The sequence below is a fragment of the Heterodontus francisci genome, unplaced genomic scaffold (assembly GCF_036365525.1).
Source record: "Heterodontus francisci isolate sHetFra1 unplaced genomic scaffold, sHetFra1.hap1 HAP1_SCAFFOLD_59, whole genome shotgun sequence".
NCBI lineage: Eukaryota > Metazoa > Chordata > Chondrichthyes > Heterodontiformes > Heterodontidae > Heterodontus > Heterodontus francisci.
Genome location: NW_027140758.1, coordinates 9,762,320 through 9,783,325, shown reverse-complemented (window position 1 = coordinate 9,783,325; position 21,006 = coordinate 9,762,320). Strand labels below are relative to the sequence as shown.

The 21,006-nt window shown below is 47.4% G+C and overlaps 1 non-coding gene across 1 annotated transcript; it reads right to left on the bottom strand.

The window, feature by feature from the left end:
• Positions 1-13,305: 13,305 nt before the first annotated feature.
• On the bottom strand, positions 13,306-13,377 carry trnat-cgu (transfer RNA threonine (anticodon CGU)). The gene has a single exon. It is a non-coding gene; the product is annotated as a tRNA-Thr (tRNA).
• Between the last annotated feature and the right edge of the window lie 7,629 nt (positions 13,378-21,006).

Genomic DNA, 21,006 nt, shown 5'->3' with positions numbered 1-21,006 from the left:
CAGCCCTGTCTGACTCCAGATTTGATTGGAAACTTTCTGATTCCCACCCAATTTTTTGGACTGTGCTACTGATGTTTGTGGAGAGCAGTTTGATCCAATTGCAGATTCCCTCCCCAAACCCCATTTTGGAGAGCACATCCATCATGTATGTGTGCGATATCCTGTCAAAAGCCTTCTCCTGGTCCAGGCTGATGAGGCAGGTGTCCACCCTCCTGTCCCGTACATAGGCGATCGTATCCCTGAGTAGCACGACACTATCAGAGATCTTCCTGCTGGGTACAGTACAGGTCTGGTCAGGGTGAATCACCAACTCCAGAGCAGACTTGATTCGACTGGCGATGATTTTGGACAGAACCTTGTAGTCTACATTAAGCAGTGAGATGGGCCGCCAATTTCTGATTTCTGCCCTCTCCCCCTTCTGCTTGTAGATGAGGGTGATGATGCCTTTCCTCATGGATTCTGACATGCTGCCGGCCAGGAGCGTACTCTCGTACACTTCCAGCAGGTCTGGGCTGACCCAGAACCACAGGGCCGGTTACAATTCAACTGGTAAGCCGTCGCTTCCGGGAGTTTTCTTCGTCTCAAAAGACTTGATGGCCTTTGTCAGCTTGTCCAGATTTAGCGGTTTGTCCAGATTCTCCTGCATGCTGTCATCTAAGACCTCTGTGATCGATGACAGGAAGGACTGGGAGGACGTGCTGTCCATAGACTTCACGTCTTACAGCCCAGCATTCAAGGATTTGCTAATCCTTAGTATGTCGGACTGCGAAGTTGTGACCGAGCCATCCTCTTCCTTCAAGCTGCTGATCACAGAGCTCTCTCTGTGTACCTTTTGGAAGAAGAAACGCGAGCACGTCTCATCCTGCTCAATGGAGCAGACTCTGGACCGGAGGATGATCTTGGAGGCCTCCGTGGCAAAGAACGAGGCCTGCTGGCTCTTCACCTCTTGGAAGTCCTCCTTGACCTCAACCCCCATCGACTGCAGCCAGAGCAGATTTTGCATTCTTTTCTGGAGTTGGGACATTTCCCTCTGTCTCTCTCACCCTCTGAACACCTTTGGAGATAAAGAACCTCTTGATGTTCTCCTTGATCACTTCCCACCAGTTCACCGGATACTCAAAGAGGGTCTCACTGTTCTCCAACTTTTTCAATCTCTTTTGAGTTCCTCAATGTTCTCTGGGGTTAGCAGTGTAGCATTGAGCTTCCATGTCCCCCTGCTAACCCGCTGGTCATCCTGTAAGTGACAGTCAACCAGTAAGAGGCAGTGGTCGGAGAAGAACACCGGCTTGACGTCGGTGGATCTGACCGTGAAAGCAGGGGACACATACAGGAAGTCAATCCTGGAACGGGCAGACCCGTCCGATCTTGACCAGGTGTATCTATGCTGCTCTCTGTCTGCAGGTTTGCTGAAGACATTGTGCAGTTTGGCATTTTATACTGTTTCCTTTAAGAATCTGGGCGTAGCGTCCAGTTTTCTGTCGTCACTGCCAGATCGTCCAGCTGCATCAATGATGCAGTTGAAGTCACCTCCAAGAATGACCGGCCTGGATGTCGCCAGCAGCAGTGGGAGTTGCTGGATGATGGTCAGCCGCTCACTGTATTGGACCGGGGCATATACGTTGCTTAAATGGAGCGGAGCATTGTTGTACATTACATCTGCTACGAGAAGGCGACCGCCCACCAGCATGTTAACTTCAGAGATGGTTAAATTGCCTTCCCGCAGCAGAATCCCCAGGCCATAGCAACAGGAATCATATCCTCTGGACCAGATCGATGGCCCGTGAGACCATTGCCTGTAAGTGCTGCGGTGCAGGATTCCACACTCCTGATGAAACAGTACGCCGGCTTTGACCTTTGCGAAGTCATCCAAGGTTGAAACACATCACATGGTGGATTTAACACAATGCATGTTAATCGAAGCAATCTTTATATCCACTATAAAGTTGGGTGTTGCTTACCACACCAGGTGTCCTTGCTAGTCCCGGTCCTTGAGTATGTTCCTGCATACCCATAGTGTACGCAAGCTGTTTCACATTCGTTGAGCCCAGAAACCCCTCATGGTTATTCATGAGGGTTTTGTTCCACTGGGGTGACATCGGCGGGTGGGGGGGGGGGGGGTCTTGTAGGCAGCAAGGCTTGGGTTGTCCTCTATTGTTGGTGTCTTTCCCCTCGGTCCCTCCTCGAAGACATCACTGTTCCTGACTTCCCGGAGCTGGAGCTGGAGTGCGCAGGACACTTCGCTGCTCTCGGTCTCCCGGAGCTGGGGTGCACTGAGCATCTCCTTGGGTTCCATGCTTTTGGTTTGGGGTGCGCTGGGCGTGTCACAGCTTCCAGTGCCCCGGAGCTGGTGGGCTTTATCTTCCAGCTCCTTTGAGTTCTGCTGCTTCTTTTGGAGGTGCCATCGTTCCGGCTCTTCCTCGTCCAGTGAGGAGGAGCTGCTGTAGTCTGTCTCAGACCGTAGCCTCCTCTTGCCACTGGTTGGGTGTTGACCTGTTCTTTTTTTGGAGCTTTTTTCTTTGTGGTCTTCCTTTGTACCACCTGTCACTGACCTGTTTGTCCATCTGCTGCCTCCTCCTCCATTAATTCTGTCTGTGGAGGAGGAGTTTCCAGGCACGGAGTAGGTGTTAGGTCACTGGTTGCAGCTGCCTCCCCTTTCTTCTCTTTCTCAGATAGACTTTCATCGCAGTGGGGAGGATTGCTTGTTTCCCTCCCAGCACCAGACGTGTTCACCGTTCCTTAACCCAGCCTTTCCTTGGTCCTTGCTGCCTGAGCATAACTGAGGCAGCGTTTGGGCAGGTTTTGTAGAGGTGGCCTGCCCCACCTCACAGGTTGCAGTACTTACAATGTTTACAGTCCTTGGTCTGATGGCCTTCCTTCTTGCAGTTCTTGCAGACAACCGTGCTGCAGTTAGCTGCCACGTGACCAGATTTGCCGCAGGTACGACAAACTCTGGGCTGCTCCACATAGACCATGAAGCCTCGACTTCCCCCGAAAGCGAAGCTGGAGGGAGGATGGATGATGGCTCCATTGGCATCGACCTTCAAGGTCACCTTGACCTGCCGCTAGCTGGTCCAAATCCAAATGGGTCCTTGACATCAGTGCTGCCGCCGGCCACCTCAACATACCTGGTGAGGAAGGTGAGTACATCCACGACAGGAACATGGGGGTTGTAGAGGTGGCTTCTCACCACCCGGTCACGTTGCGATGGCAGTGTGAAGAGCGGCTCCCCTGTGAGGATTGACAGCGGCGCCTGGTTTCCCTTCTCCTTGAACACCTTCAGGAACTTGATGCATCCGCCATGTTCTTGGACGTCACGTCAAAATATCCACAGCTGGGGAAGTCCTGCAGGCAGAAGATGTTCGCAGCTTGGAATCCACAGCAATCAATAAGGATTTTCTTAATGAAGAAGGTACGATCAACCGGTGCATCTCCTTCCTTATCCTTCACTACCACCCGAACGGTGTTACACACTCCCTGGCCTGAAGTTACAGAATTGGTTACAGCCATTTTACTCAAAAACTTACCTGAGACCGGATCATGGTCTCTCCCCTGCTCCTCTTCCAGACATTTCCACAATCTCACAAACACTTTCACAAAGAGTGAGGACTTCCTCCCGCACTTCCCTGCTTTACCTTCTGGAGGAATGCAGTCCGGCTATTTCTGATTGGTTACTGTCTGCTGAATCTCATTGGCTGGTTCATGTCACCAATCAGGTAGCTGCTATTTCGCCGATCATCAAAGGGCAATGAGAAAATGGGGCGGAGATTGGCAGCGGCAAATTGTCAGAGCTGAAACCCATTCACAAATTTGAAAAGCCCGCAAAAATATTTGTAAAACAAGGAACAGCTGAAATATAATAAATAATATCGTCTGAAGAGTAAAATGTATTTCACCATCTCCTTATATTGTGTTTCTCCTCATTGTCCATCACAGATACCAGACTTACTTTCCTTCCGGGAGCGGAGCAGAGAGGAGTGGACCTGTGGGGAGAACGCCGAGAGCAGAACCAATAAATTGAGCCCAAGGATCGCGGCCCAGTCACTCACCTTCCGGGAGAGGTCTGGACCTGTGGGGAGAACAGCGACAGTGGAGCCGATACATTGAGCCTGAGGATCGTGGCCCAGTCACTCACCTTCCGGTAGAGGAGCGGACCTGTGGGGAGAACACCGATAGTGGAGCCGATAAATTGAGCCTGAGGATTGCGGCCTAGTCACTCACCTTCCGGGTGAGAAGCGGAGAGCAGTCCAGGCACGCCGGAGTTTGAAAACAAAGTGAGCAGTGATGTCACAGGAAGGCTGCAAGGTGATTGGTTGGTGAGTATCTGCTGTTAGGGAGTTACTCTAAATAGCTGGGTAAGTAACTAAAAGTAAAGGGAAAGGTCTACAGTTTTTTCAATAAAGGAGGTCGTGTTTTTTGGGGGAGAATCAAGGTCCCTAGTGTAAATAATTAAATTTTTGGGTAATTTAAGGGGATAAATTAAGGGTAAGTCATGGCAGGGCAGCTCAGCAATGTGGAGTGATCCTCCTGTGCAATGTGGGAAGTCAGGGACACTTCCAGTGTCCAGGGCGAACACGTGTGCAGGAAGTGTCTCCAGCTGCAGCTACTCGAAATCCACGTTTCGGATCTGGAGCGGCGGCTGGAGATACTGTGGAGCATCTGCGAGGCTGAGATCATTGTGGATAGCACATATAGGGAGGTGGTCACACCGCAGGTAAAGACTGCTCAGGTAGAAAGTGAATGGGTGACCACCATGCAGAGTAGAAGAACTAGACAGGTAGTGAAGGAGTCCCCTGGATCCATCTCGCTTTCTAACAGATTTTCTACTTTGAATACTGTTGGGGGAAATAGCTTCTCAGGGGAATGCAGCAAGAACCAAGTCTGTGGCACCACAGGTGGATCAGCTGCACAAGAGGGGAGGAAAAGGAGTAGAAGAGCTATAGTGATAGGGGATTCTATCGTAAGAGGTACAGATGGGCATTTCTGTGGCTGCAAACGTGACTCCAGGATGGTATGTTGCCTCCCTGGTGCTAGGGTCAAGGATGTCACAGAGTGGCTGCAGGACAAGGGGGAGGGTGAACAGTCAGAGGTCATGGTACACATTGGCACCAATGACATAGGTAGAAAGAGGGATGAGGTCCTGCAACCAGAATTTAGGGAGATAGATAGCAGATTAAAAAGCAGGACCTCAAAGGTTGTAATCTCTGGATTACTCCCAATGCCACATGCTAATGAGTATAGGAGTAAGAGGGTAGAGCAGATGAATGCTTGGCTGAGGATATGGTGCAGGACGGAGGGCCTTAGGTTCCTCGACCACTGGGTCTGTTTCTGGCAAAGGTGGGACCTAACTGTACAAGTTGGACGGGTTGCACCTGAACTGGAACGGGACCAACATACTTGCTGAGCGGTTTGCCAGTGCTGTTTTGCGGGGTAGGGGGGGTTTAAATTAATTTGGCAGGGGGGTCGGATACAGAGTGGAGGTACAGTAGGTGGTTAAACACAGTCAAATTTAAAAGACAAACTGAGTCAGTCTGGAAGGCAGAGCAAATATAGACCTGTTATGGCACAAGTGAAAAATGCAAGGCTGGATTGCATCTATTTTAATGCAAGGAGTCTTACTAATAAGGCAGATGAATTGAGGGCGATGATTAGCACATGGGATTATGATCTTATTCCTATCACAGAGACATGGTTGAGGGAGGGGCTGGACTGGCAGCTCAGTATTCCAGGGTACAGAATCTACAGGCAAGACAGGTGAGGGAGTAAAAGAGGAGGTGGCATTGCACTGTTGATCAAGGAGTCAATTACTGCAGTAAGGAAGGATGATATCTCAGAAATTCCTCAAATGAGGCCATATGGGTAGAAGTTAAAAACAAAAAGGGGACAATCACTTGGCTGGGAGTGTACTAAAGGCCTCTAAACAGACAGGAAGAGATAGAGGAGAAAATATGTAGCCAAATCTCAGAGAGGTGGAAGAATCTTCTTCTTTGGCCTCCTTGTTTCGAGAGACAATGGGTAAGCACCTGGAGGTGGTCAGTGGTTTGTGACGCAGCGCCTGGAGTGGCTATCAAGGCCAATTCTAGAGTGATAGACTCTTCCACAGGTGCTGCAGATAAAATTGGTTGTCAGGGCTGTTACACAGTTGGCTCTCCCCTTGCGCTTCTGTCTTTTTTCCTGCCAATTGCGAAGTCTCTTCGACTCGCCACACTTTAGCCCCACCTTTATGGCTGCCCGCCAGCTCTGGCGATCACTCGCAACTGACTCCCACGACTTGTGATCAATGTCACAGGACTTCATATCGCGTTTGCAGACGTCTTTTAAGCGGAGACATGGACGGCCGGTGGGTCTGATACCAGTGATGAGCTCGCTGTACAATGTGTCCTTGGGGATCCTGCCATCTTCCATGTGCACACATGGCCAAGCCATCTCAAGCGCCACTGGCTCACTAGGGTGTATATGCTGGGGATGTGTTGGCGATACGGTCCTCCCACTTGATGCCAAGGATTCTCCGGAGGCTACGAAGATGGAATGAATTGAGACGTCGCTCTTGGTTGACATACGTTGTCCAGGCCTCGCTGCCGTAGAGCAAGGTACTTAGTCACAGGCTTGATGCACTTGGACTTTTGTGTTCCGTGTCAGTGCGCCATTTTCCCACACTCTCTTGGCCAGTCTGGACATAGCAGTGGAAGCCTTTCCCATGCACTTGTTGATTTCTGCATCGAGAGACAGGTTACTGGTGATAGTTGAGCCCAGGTAGGTGAACTCTTGAACCACTTCCAGAGCGTGGTCGCCGATATTGATGGATGGAGCATTTCTGACATCCTGTCCCATGATGTTCTTTTTCTTGAGGCTGATGGTTAGGCCATATTCGTTGCAGGCAGCCGCAAACCTGTCGATGAGACTCTGCAGCCACTCTTCAGTGTGAGATATTAATGCAGCATCGTCAGCAAAGAGGAGTTCCCTGATGAGGACTTTCCGTACTTTGGTCTTCGCTTTTAGACGGGCAACCTGCCACCTGATCTTGTGTGGAGGAAAACTCCTTCTTCTGAAGGGTTGAACGTATGTGAGAGCAGCAGGGAGAAGAAGACCCCAAACAATGTAGGTGCGAGAACACAGCCCTGTTTCATGCCACTCAGGATAGGAAAGGGGTCTGATGAGGTGCCGTTATGCTAAATTGTGCCTTTCATATTGTCATGGAATGAGGTGATGATACTTAGCAGCTTTGGTGGACATCCAATCTTTTCTAGTAGTCCGAAGAGATCACGTCTGCTGACGAGGTCAAAGGCTTTGGTGAGATCTATGAAAGCAACGTCGAGGGGCATCTGTTGTTTACGGCATTTCTCCTGTAGCTGGTAAAGGGAGAACAGCATGTCAATGTTGGATCTCTCTGCTCGAAAGCTACACTGTGCCTCAGGGTAGACACGCTCAGCCAGCTTCTGGAGCCTGTTTAAAGTGACTCGAGTGAAGACTTTCCCCACTATCCTGAACAGGGAGATTCCACGGTAATTGTTGCAGTCACCGCGGTCACCCTTGTTCTTATAGAGGGTGATGATATTGCCATCGCGCATGTCCTGTGGTACTGCTCCCTCGTCCCAGCACAGGCAAAGCAGTCCGTAGAGTGCTGGAAGTATAGCAGGCTTGGTACTCTTGATTATTTCAGGGTAATGCTGTGCTTCCCAGGTGCTTTTCTGCTGGCTAGAGAATGAATGGCATCACTGAGTTCCGATTTTGTTGGCTGTACGTCCAGCTCATCCATGACTGGCAGAGACTGGGCTGCATTGAGGGCGGTCTCAGTGACAACATTTTCCCTGGAGTACAGTTCTAGGTAGTGCTCCACCCAGCAGTCCATTGACTTCCGTTGGTCAGTGATTATGTCCCCTGATTTAGATTTGAGGGGGGCGATCTTCTTGATGGTTGTCCCAAAAGCTCTCTTATTGCCTTCATACATTCCTCTGATGTTTCCGGTGTCAGAGGCCAGCTGAATATGACTGCATTGGTGTTGCCAGTAGTCATTTGCACAGTGCCTGGCTGTTCTTTGTGCAGCGCTTCTGGCTGCTTTAAGAGCTACGGATGTTAACTCGCTGGGGGCTTTCTTGTAGTTCAACAGTGCAATGCGCTTAGCGGCTCTGACAGATTCCAGCTCTTCAAAGTTTGATTGAAACCAGTCTGCATTCTGCTTCACACGTTTGCCATTGGTGGTCATAGCTGAGTCATAGATGGCATCTCTGATGTGGGCCCACTTGGTCTCTGCATCCCCTGTTGGAGTGTTTTGAAGGACTTTATCAAGTGAATTTAGAAACTTACGTAACAGCTGTGGATAAGAAATTCTGCTAGTGTTGATGCGCGGGCGGCCCTTCCGCTTGGAGTGATGCAGCTTCTTTGGTTTGAGTCTAACCTTGCTGCATACCACACACTGCACACCACACACATCCTTGTCCACTCAACACAGTATTCGACTGGCAGCAAAGTAAGCTTGTGTGCAGCTTGCTGTGAAATGGCATGAGACTGACATCTCTTGGTGTGAAATAGAACTGCAAGAGGGAAATTGATGGATAATAAAAACCTCGGTGGGAATGTCAGCTGTGAGGGGGGTACAAAGGGCCGGATTTTATTTGCTTCACTCCCCCCGAGATTCCGGCCCTGCTCCAATTCTGGTCTTTTGAGCATCACTGATTTTTATCGCTCCACCGCTGGCAGCTGTGACATCAGCTGTCCAGGCCCGAAGCCCGAGATTTCCCTCCCTGAACTCTCCGCCTCTCGACATCTCTTCCCTCCTTGAAAACACTCATGGAAGCCGACTTCTGTGACCAAGCTTTTGACCATCTGCTCTAATACGGTGTTGTGTGGCTTGGGGTCCAAATTTGCTTTCCGACTCTCTTGTGAAGTGCCATGGGACGCTGTATTACGTTAAAGGTGCTCTATAAATTTACACACAAGTTGTTGTTGTTTTTGGTCTGGAATGTATTGCCTGAGAGAATGGTGGAAGGAGACTCAAACATAAGGTTGAAAAGGGAATTTCGATAAATCGTTGAAAGGAAATGAAAGAGCTGCCACAGGCACGATGGGCCGCCCTGGTTGTAGATGTCGTCGTCGTCATCCTTCCTTCTACGTGAGATGATGGACTTGCAGCAAATCCATTGGTGATGGGATAGTTTCCCATGGTGCACTTTGTCTGATAGCTGAAGAGGTCAATCTGTGAGAGGCAGGTTCTTCCACAAGTGACACATATGAGGTGGGATTATCAGGTGTCGCTGTTTTCCATGCTGGCACCTGCTGTCAAGCTGCTGTAGTCACTGATCGTCATGGTGATGCACACACCAATCCAGGGGTAATATCACCATTTCCCTCTGTTGTTGGCCAGTGTCTCCCATGTGTGAAAATCGATGTTTCGGGCCTTCATGTCCTGCTTGCAGGCATCCTTGAAGTGGGGCTTTGGGCATCCAACTGGTCTTCTGTCTCCGGCTACCTCCCCATACAGAATACCCTTGGGAATGTGTCATCTTCCATCCTGCAAACGTGCCTGAGCCAGCAAAGTCACCTCTGCTTGACGAGTGTGAGCATACTCGGGAGATTTGCTTTTGAAAGCATTGTTACATTTGTGATTTTGTCCAGTGTTTATTTGCGCAGTGTCTCACTGTCTTTTGCACAACTGCCTTGGCTAATTTCAAGTCATATAATGTTCTGGCTGCTGGTTTCATGTTGTGCATCAGGTCGGTTCTGCTTTTTGCTTCAATAACAGATGTCATCTCTGCTGAGTAGGTGGGGAAGAGACAGTTGCCCACCTCCTTCTGGAATGTGTCTTTGCAAAGCAGGTGTGGAAAGAGATGCTGTGGTTTTTGACGAGGTTCATCCCAAGTAGCTCTGTAACACAGGAGTCTGTGCTCTCCGGGCTGTTCCCAGGGATGCACACCGAGATAAACATCAACTGCTGCTGGAGGACCATCAATTTGGTGATAGACACTCTTTGGTCTGCCCTAAACTTGCTGGTCTTCCAGCGCAAAATGTTGTCCACGACTGAGTGTTGCAGACTGGCACATTCCAAGGTCCAGGACTACGTGCTGAGGGACGCACTAAAGCTTGGGGTAGCCACTGCAAAGGCTCAATGGGGAAAGACCGCTGTGTAAGGTCCCCCCGCCATAGTGAACTGGGCAGCTGGACCCATTGGAAACCCCTTGTGCTGTAGACACCAGATATGGGTTTGCTGTAAAATGTCCATGTCAGGTAAAATGGAATGGAAGGGTTGTGAGGCAACTCACTCCTGTATTGAAGAAAACTGATTTCCTTTGCACTTTTTGGAATGTCAACTTGGTGCTGTTTTGAACTGTTGTATAATGCATTTTTTACAGATTTATATGAATAAAGCATATTTTTAGGAATAAAAACCTGGGGATTCATATGCATAGTTCTTTGAAGGTGGCAGGACACATTGAGAAAGTAGTTAGCAAAGCATATGGGATCTTGGGCTTCATCAATAGAGGTACTGAGTACAAAAGTAGGGAAGTTATGCTGAACCTGCATAAATTTCTAGTTGGGCCACAACCAGAGAATTGCATCCAGTTCTAGTCAACACACTTTTGGAGGCATGTGAGTGTTCTTGAGAGGGTGGAGGAGATTTAACAGAATGGTTCCAGACATGAGGGATTTTAGCTGTAAGGTTAGGTTGGAGAAGCTGGGGTTGTTCTCCTTGCAGCAAAGGAGATTGAGGGGAGATTTGATAGACATGTACAAGATTATAATAAATATGACAGGTTTAGATAACTTACAGGGCTATGGGGATAGATTGGGGGAATGGGACTGAATGGATTGATTTACATGGGCTTGATGGGCAAAATGACTTCCTGTACTGTAGTAACTCCAGGACTCAATGACTCTCTCTCCTTCTCTCTCTCTCTCTCTCTCTCTCTGTCTATCGCTTTACCTCTCTCTGCCTCTCTCTCTCTCTATCTGTCTTTAGCTGGTCCTTTAACTTTCTATCGCACTCTCTCTCTTTTTTTTTCACTCTCTCTCTCTCCATTACACACATATTTGTCAATCACATATCAAAGAAGGAAGCGTAATGAAGGAATGGCTGCGCCCTTGAAAATGTTTCCAGCAGAATAGTTAAATGTTTAAAGTTTCTGTAGGGAGTTTGACCTGAGATGGTGAGACACAAGGATGTGAGGTTATGAAAGTCTTCACCAAATGTAAAAGGGAATAATTTTCTTCACTGGTGAACCCAAAGGAACAAATATGGCACAAGAATGAGAAAAGTCAGAGGATTGAGAAACATCCAATGGTTCTTCACATCTACAAGTCAGCAGACCCACAGAAATACAGTAGGTTGAGAGTTCAGATCCAGTGATAGACTGGACAAATATCGAGCCAGTGCTTTTTTCTTTATAAACCCAACATCTGTCCACTTGGCTATTGCACCTCTTCTCGATGTATCTGATAATACTGATACTATTTGTATTCCACAGTTGCTTTGAAATCACAGGCAATATAAATGGATTGGGAATGTCAATGGTCAGGAACCATTAATGGATTGGGAAAGTCAATGGACTGGAAAATATCAGTGGATTGGGAAATTCTATAGACTGAGTTATATCAATGGATTGGGACAGTTCAGTACATTGTGAAACATCAATGGATTAGGAAACAGGAATTAAAGGGACAGATGGAGTTCAACCTGGAAAAGTGTGAAGTGATTCATTTTGGAAGGTCGAATTTGAATGCAGAATACAGGCTTAAAGACAGGATGCTTGGGAGTGTGGAGGAACAGAGGGATCTTGGGGTCCATGTCCATAGATCACTCAAAGTTGCCACCCAAGTTGATAGGGTTGTTAAGAAGGCGTACGGTGTGTTGGCTTTCATTAACAGGGGGATTGAGTTTAAGAGCCGCGAGGTTATGCTGCAGCTCTATAAAGCCCTGGTTAGACCACACTTGGAATATTGTGTTCAGTTCTGGTCGCCTCATTATCGGAAGGATGTGGAAGCTTTAGAGAGGGTGCAGAGGAGATTTACCAGGATGCTGCCTGGACTGGAGGGTATGTTTTACGAAGAAAGGTTGAGGGTGCTAGGGCTTTTCTCATTGGAACGAAGAAGGATGAGAGGTGACTTGATAGAGGGGTACAAGAATATGAGAGGCATAGATAGAGTGGATAGCCAGAGACATTTTCCCAGGGCAGAAAGGGCTATCACCAGGGGGCATAATTTTAAGGTGATGGAGGAAGGTCTCGGGGAGATGTCAGAGGTAGGTTCTTTACACAGAGAGTGGTGGGTGCACTGCCAGCGGTGGTAGTAGAAGCAGATACATTAGGGACATTTAAGTGACTCTTGGATAGGTACATGGATGATAATAGAATGAAGGGTATGTAGGTAGTTTGATCTTAGGGTAGGTTAAAGGTTCGGCACAACATCGTGGGCCGACGGGCCTGTACTGTGCTGTACTGTTCTATGTTCTATGTTCCAGATGAAAGGATTGCATTAATCAATGGATTAGAATGTGGAGAGGCAGGAGAAAATGATGCCATTTTAAGTAGGGGGCCGGGGGTTAGTAGAAACAGACCAGGGCTATTTTACTCTCTATCTCACTCCTTTCTTCTATCTGGCTCATTATCACACCCTCTCTCTCTAAGAGCAGTGGGAATCACTGGAACCCACACTTGTTGCTCAGGTTGTTTGGTTCCGGGAAAATACAAGGTCCACATCAGATTGACAGGAAGGATAAATGTGATTCAGAGCCAATCATATTCCTTTTGGTGATGTGTGCTCAGCCTTGTTATATCAGCAAAGGCAGCAGGAAATGCAAATCCTGAAGAGTTTTGATAGAGTAAAGAAGGAGAACGTGTTGCCAGTGACAGAAGGGTCAGTAACCAGAGGAAACACATTTAAAGTAATTGACAAAAGAATTCGAGTTGTGATGAGGAGATTGTTTTTTCAGCAGTGTGTTGTTCTGGTCTGGAATGCAATCCTGAAAGGTCAGTGGAAGCAGATTCAATGTTAACTCGAAATGGAATTGGATATATACCTGACATGGAAAATCTAACAGGGCAATGGGGGAAAGGACAGGAGTGCGGGATGTGGGATTAATAGAATAGCTCTGTTAAATATCAAGCAAATGCACAGTAATAAGGTTCTGTGCTTGGACCTCAGTTATTTTCACTCCATCAATGGCAGAGAAGGCTCGAGGAACCATGTGGCAACACCTCATGTTCTTCCCAGTGTCCAGAATAAAGTATAACATGACACTGATTTCCAGATGGCCGAAACAAATGCAACAGCCATCTTTTCTGGAAACATCGCATTTAAAGTTAGAAACTAATCATAAGGCACGGACAGGGATTGAACCCGTGATCTTCAGATTACGAAACTGACGCCTTACCACTTGGCCACCATGCCTTTCCTTAATGGACACCTGCGGCTCCAGAGGAGGATTTGTGATTCTTTTTCAATTTGGTTGAAACAGCATCGAGAAACATGCACAGAAATAAAGAGGGATTGTGGAATGGGGAACAGATCAGCCTCATTTCCATCATCAGCATCATGAAATCTTCATTCAGACATTCCATTCCCATCCTCAGCTTTTCTCACATCTGTACAATAATATAAGAGTGGACATTGGGTTGTTACTGGGCAGATTATATAAATAGACTATGTGCATCATCACAGGAAGTGATGTAATATAATCTGTACGGCACCTCATGGAGAGTTGTCGATGAAACCTTCAATGCAAGATGTGCAGAGTAAACTCAGGTTATTTTAACCGTCAGATTCTTATAAATTCTGTACTAAGCCTTGACAGATATCAAAATATTAATTGGGGGCCACAGTAAACCAAAGCGAAGATGGAGAAATCTTTGCCTGTACCTTTGAAAAGGTCACTGGACTGGACCAAGCCGAGGACTGGCCGAGATGGTTCCAGAGGTTTGCAAGGTATCGTACTGCATCGGGTCTCGTGCAGAAGCCAGACATGGAACAGGTCAGTACGCTATTGTCTGCAATGAAGGGAGTGTGCAGGCAACATCCTCATGAAGAACAGAAGGCTACATGTGAAGAACTTATTAAGGCACTCAAGACATATTTTAATTGAGGAAAAAAATGTCATCGTGGAGCCAAAGTTAAAACGCTGCATTTGCTGACAACGCAACCACCAGGTGACGCTGTACTGGTACATGCGCAAATGCAGCCTCTTCCACTGAAACGTCACTGTCTGTGACATTCAGGCAGCTGCCAGGCTTAAAGATGGAGCTACTCAATTTATCACAGAAAACAACTTCGACCCAAAAATCCCCTCAAAGGTTGCCATCGCCGCCTCCGTCCCACCCCCAACAGTCCCCCGCTCCTTCTTGTGCATTCGCCAGTTATATAGTACCAAGTCATCTTAATTCACCTAAAGTGAATTACTTTCGGAGCAGTGACTGTCATTTCATAAGCAAATATGGCACATATCTACACAATGGACATGTTTTGGTTGATACTCGGAGAACGTTGCGCTGTTTGAAGTCTCATCAGAAGGACAGCACCTCTGACAGTGCTGCACACCCTCTGTAATTCAGTGAGGTTTCATAGAGTCATAGAGTTATACAGCACAGAAACAGGCCCTTCGGCCATCGTGTCCGTGCCGGCCATCAAGTACCTATCTATTCTAATTCCATTTTCCAGCACGTGGCCGCAGCCTTGTATTCTGTGGCGTTTTGAGTGCTCAGCTAGATACTTCTTAAATGTTGTGAGGGTTCCTGCCTCGACCACTCCTTCAGGCAATGTGTTCCAGATTCCAACCACCCTCGAGGTGAAACATTTTTTCCTCAAATCCCCTCTAAACAGTGCCATCCCATTCTCCGGACGATCATTCCCCGCTTCCCCCCATCCCACTCTCTGACTGCTCACTCCCCGCTTCATCCACCACCACCCCCATCCTGCTCTCTGGCTGCTCACACTCCAGGCCATGGGCTCTGCCGCTTCCCTCCTCTCGGCCACTCGCTCCAACATTGCCCCATCACCCCTCGAGGCTCGCCTTGCTTTATCGGTTGGTGCGGTGAAGAATGATCGAATATTGGAGCGAGAGGCCGAGAGGAGGGAAGCAGCATGGCTTAGAGCTAGTGTCTGGAGTGACGTGGGGGGGAAGCGGGGCGTGAGTGGACGAAGAGAGGGCAGTGCGGGGTTGGGGGGGTAGCAAGCGGCCGGAGGGCGGGGGAGCGGGGTAGCGAGGAGCGGGCAGTGAGCGGCCTGGAGTGAGTGGCTGAGAGGGGGTAGAGAGTTTTCCCGCGCATGCGCCACTTCGTCCTGGAAGACGTAGGCAGAGCATGCGCAGCATCTCAGAGCGCAGGAGAGTGTTTGTGCATGTGCGCAGCTTGGAGCGCTTTGATGACGTCGGCTGGCAGCTGCATTGTCAGGAATCACTTTGAATTTAATAAGCGTACAAAACAGAAAGGGGAGAGTATTCATTCATTTATCAATGACTTGTACAATCTCACGGAGGATTGTGAATATGGCAACTTAAGAGAAGAGCTGAATGGAGACAGGATTGTGTTCGGGGTATTAGACAACACCCTTTCAGATCATCTACAGTCCAGGGCTGATCTCACATTAACGAAAGAGTATCAATTGAGCAGCCAAGCAGAGGTTAGAAAGTTTAACCAATCTGTTGTCCGAGGGGACAGGGAGAGTCTGATCTCGAGAGTTGCAGACTCAATTGAATTTGTTAAGAAAGCAAAAGGAAAAATTAGTGGTAAAAGACAAGAAAGACGGGAAGAGCATCTAGTGGTAGCTGCAATCAATTGCAGTAGGTGTGGCCGAGAGAGACACAAGTGGGAAAACTGCCTCGCCAAAGAAGCTGAGTGTTTTTCTTGCAGAAAGATGGGACACTTTCAGTCAGTGTGTGGCAGTAAAATACCAGCACTGAATATAATTAAAGGGAGATCCCGAGAGAGAAAAAACATTAATGAAGTACAGGATATCCAAAGTGTGGAAATACATTTTTTAGGTGAAATCCAGGAAATAAAGTGAGAGTTGCTGAACGACAGAAATTCTGAAATATTTTAAGATAGAGGTAGATAGATTCTTGATAAACAAGGGGGTGAAAGGCTATCGGGGGCAGATGGGAATGTGGAGTTGAGGTTACAATCAGATCAGCCATGATCTTCTTGAATGGTGGAGCAGGCTCGAGGGGCTGAGTGGTCTACTCCTGCTCCTAATTGGTATATTTGTATGTAAGAAAACATGTTCTAGATACAATGAGAACTATCATTTGTTTGGAAATGGATTTGAAACCCCTTTTATCAAAAGCTTATGGAGCTTTAATTTTTCTACAATTCACAGACAAATCCTTGTGGAGTTGAGATTGACAGAAACAATGGGCTGGATTCTATAGAGCCCTCGATGTCGAGATCTGTGGTGGGGGTGGGGTGGGAGCCGCCTGAAGATGGCTCCGTATGAGGCCCGCCACGGACCTCAACGCCGGCAGGGCCTGGCTCGATATTGCCGGCGACGGCGAGGCCTTGTGGGGGACCCCCACCGCTCGGCAACGGGACAACAAACCTGCATTAATTATTATCCCATCACTTCCTGATATCCCACTGTGATCTTCAGCCCAGTGGCCGGCATTGCCGTGCCCTCGGAGCCCCATCCGGGGAAATGAGGTGCAACACTGGTGGGGAGGGGGGAGAAGGTAAGTTTCTCAGTGTGGGGGAGGGGGGAAGGAGTCAAATTAATGTCATGGGTGTAGGGGATGGTGGGAAGGGTTATAATTTACAGTTTGTGCAGTTTTGGGCGGAAGGTCAGATGGTAAAGGTAGGTTTTGGGAGGGAAGGGCAAATAATTAATTTAACTGTTATTGGGGGGATGGGAGAGAGGCAAAAGCAATGTATTTATTTCATTTCATTTAATCTTCCTTTAAATATTTTCCAGTAGGACTAACAGCCCTTTAAAAATGGCTGACACTCCAGTACAGTACTAAGGCAGTGCTGCACTATCAGAAATGCTGTTTTTCAGGTGAGACAGAAAACTGAGGATCCCTCTGCCCTCTCAGGTGGATGTTAAAGGTACCATGGCACTATTTCAGAGAATAGAAGGGGAATTATTTCTGGGATGCTGGTCATTGTTTAACCCTGAATCAACATCATTTAAAAACAGATTATCTTGTTTTTATCACATTGTTGTTTCTGGGAGCTTGCTGTGCGCACATTGGCCACCATGTTTCCTACATGACTACAGTGACTACACTTGGAAAGTCCTTCATTGGCTGTAAAAGACTTTGCAACGTCCTGTGGTCGTGAAATGCAAGTCTTGCTTTTTCCATTGTTATCAGTGTCATTGTGATCAAAAGATAGGATTCGTGAGCACAAAATTTCAATCAATTTTGATTAAAATAATGTAAAAGCATCTATATCCTTGCACTGTACTTAATAATCTCCATCTTCCTATCCTTACAGAGTGCAATGTCATCGACCCTGAAATTGATTCCAGAATCTCATAGAATCTTAGATTCATAGAAATTTTAAGGCACAGAAAGAGGCCACTTGGCACTCAGACAATTTCAGCCCAGTTCTGATGAAAGGTCACAGACCACAAACGTTAACTCTGTTTCTCTCTCCACAGATGCTGCCAGACCTGCTGAGTATTTCCAGCATTTTCTGTTTTTATTTCCGATTTCCAGCATCTGCAGTATTTTGCTTCTGTGTTAATTTGAAAGTTAAAACTGAACCACCTGTTTACAATTCACACTGGCGTCTCCCATGAAATGATTCTGTATAATGTTGATGTAATGAATACAGACTCTGAGCACAGAGCTTCCTGTGCGGAATTGGGGATATGAAAACCAGCAGACTCTGCAGGAATTTCCACTGGGAGCACAAATTCACAAAATCTACCTTTTATATATCGATTCATTTTGATTGTCCTTCTGGAAAATTATTTTGCAACAATTTAAACATCAACCCACAGCTCCATGACTGGGTCAATTATGAGGTCATCCTCTGACAGGTCATGTGACAGCTGGAGCCACAAGACATCAGAACCAGATTTGTGACTGGATTAAAACCCGGAATCCTGTCACAATGGCTTTTCAAATAAAGCTGTTGCTGTTTGAAAACACAGCAGTTAAACTTTCTGCCTGACCATGAGGGGAGCTAGGGAGAAATTTACAAAACTAAATCCTTTTACAAAATAGTTCAAAAATCATTCATATCGAAATCATGTGAGGATTCATATGCAGTAGAGAAACAAGCAGAATACAGAAAGTACAGAGGAGAGCTGAAAAAGGAAATGAGATCAGCAAGAGAATGTATGAGAAAAGATTAGCAGGTCACATAACTGGGAACACTGAAGTCTTTTCCCAACATATGGACAGTCAATGAAAGGGTGGGTCAATTAGGAGATCCTGTGGAGGCAGAGGGTGTGGCTGAGGCACTAATTAAGTATCACAAAATAAGCGGATGCTGCAAATGTCACAGTAAAGGAGGAGGAAGTGAAGAAATTGGACAGGATGAAAATAGATAAAGTGGAGACAATTACAAGGTTGGCAGCTCTCACAGTAGAAAAGTCACCCAGTTTGAATGGGCTGCATCCTGGGTTGCTGAGGGAAGTAAGGGTGGAAATATCAGAGACTCGAACCACAATCTTTCAATCCTCCTTAAATATGGGAATGTTGCCAGAGGACTGGAGGATGCAGGTAAGCTTGGGTAGTTCGATCTTAGTTTAATTTGACCATTTTTATAATGTATCCATTGCAATAACTAACAAGGTCAAGACAGCCATTTTATAATTAACACATGACCAAAGGAGCCATTTTGTGTTCAGTACTAACGTGCCGTGCAGAGGACACTATTTGTGCTTAAACATTAGCACAACACGGGAAGAAACGGTTACCGTGGAATAAGCTCTCACTCAATTGGTGCAGAGTATGAGCGCCAGGGGTTACCTCTGACAGTTGAAGAGATCATCGCATCTCATTGATAGCTACCACCCACTCCAAGCTGGGTAGCCCCCAGTCAGTTAGGTGCTGTCCTGCCACGACCTGCTTGCTTCAATGGGTGCTTGTAGCTTAGAGAGTCATCTCTCAACAGACGGATTGATAATCTATGCACCAAGAAAAACAAGCTCAACAAAGAAGACACCAGTCCTTCGCATCGCAAGCTGGAATGTGAGGACCATGTGTCCTGGCCTTACTGACACCCTTCTGCAGGTTGATGACACACACAAGACAGCTTTGATGGACAAAGAACTCACAAGACTCAATGTGGACATTGCTGTGCTGCAAGAAACTAGACTCGTTCAAAGTGGATCCCTCAAAGAGAAACACTACACCTTCTTCTGGCAGGGGAAAGCCCAAGAGGCAACTCGTGAGCATGGAGTGGTTTTCACAGTAAAAAACACGCCACTTGAGATGAGTGAACCACCCACAGTAGGCTCAGAGAGACTTCTTACTCTTCACTTGTCAACAAGCGTGGGCCCAGTTAATCTCATGTGCATCTATGTCCCGACACTCACCTCCACCCCAGATGTCAAGGATCAATTCTATGTGACACTGGATACTGCCATCAGTAGAATTCCCAGCACTGAGGGACTGTACCTTCTAGGAGACTTCAACGCAAGCTTGGGTACTGACTACAGCTTGGCCAACGAGCATAGAGCACCAGTGGATTGGCAAGATGAATGAAAATGGACAGAGGTTGCTGGAGCTATGCTGTCACCATGGATTCTGTGTGATGAACAGCTACTTCCAGGTCAAGCTGTGCCACAGGGTGTCCTGGAGACATCTGAGATCACACCACTGGCACCAGCTAGACCTTATCATCACCAGACATACCACCCTCAGCAGTGTCCTCATCACTCACAGCTACCACAGCGCTGACTGTGACACTGATCACTCCCTGGTGTGTAACAAGGTCAGGCTTCAGCCAAGGAAGCTTCATCCATCCAAGAAGAACGTCGTCCTCAGATCAACACTTGACGAACCACTGATCCAGAAAGGACCCAGGAGTTCCTCAACATCCTCGATCAGGCTCTTTCAGACAACAATGCTCAAGGTCTCAGTGTGGTGTCAAAGTGGAATCATCTGTTAACAAGCAGATGGAAAGGTGAGTGGAGCATTACCTTAAACTCGACATAACGGAGAATATTGTCATTGAAGTGGCTCTCACTGCCATTCCAGACTTCCCTGTCATGGAGGAGCTGGACAGTGACCCCACCATAGTGGAGCTCGACAAAGCCATTGACCATCTTGCCAGTGGTAAAGCCCCGGGAAATGATGGTATTCCACCTGGAATCATCAAAAGTGGAAAAGTGGCTCTACTGCAGCATCTCCATGAACTTCTGTGTCTCTGTTGGAAGGAAAGATCTGCACCTCAAAACATGCGTGATGCAAACATTGTCACCTTGTACAACAATAAGGGGGAATCGCAGTGACTGCAGCAATTAGCGAGGCATCTCCTTGCTAAGTATTGTGGGGAAGGTCTTTGCTCGCATTGCTCTGACCAGATTGCAGACCCTGGCATCACACATCTATCCTGAGTCTCAGTGCAGCTTCAGAGCTGGTAGATCGACAGTCGACATGATTGTCTCACTTCGGCAGTTACAGGAGAAGTACTGTGAACAGTACAGACCACTCTACATTGTCTTTACATATGAACATACGAATTAGGAGCAGGAGTGGGCCACTCGTCCCTTCGAGCCTGCTTCACCATTCAATAAGCTCATGGCTGAACTGATTACTCCACATTTCCATCTATCTCCGATAACCTTTCACCCCCTTGCAGATAAAGAATCCATCCATCGCTCCCTTAAAAATATTCAAAGACTCTGCTTCCACCGCCTTTTGAGGAAGAAAATTCCAAAGACTCACGACCCTCTGAGGGGCAAATAGCTCCTCATCTCTGTCTTAAATGGGTGACCCCTTATTTTTAAACAGTGACCCCTAGCTCTAGATTCTCCCACAAGGGGAAACATCCTTTCCACATCCACCCTGTCAAAACCCCTCAGGATCTTGTATGTTTCAATCATGTCGCCTCTTTCTCTTCTAAACTCTAGTGG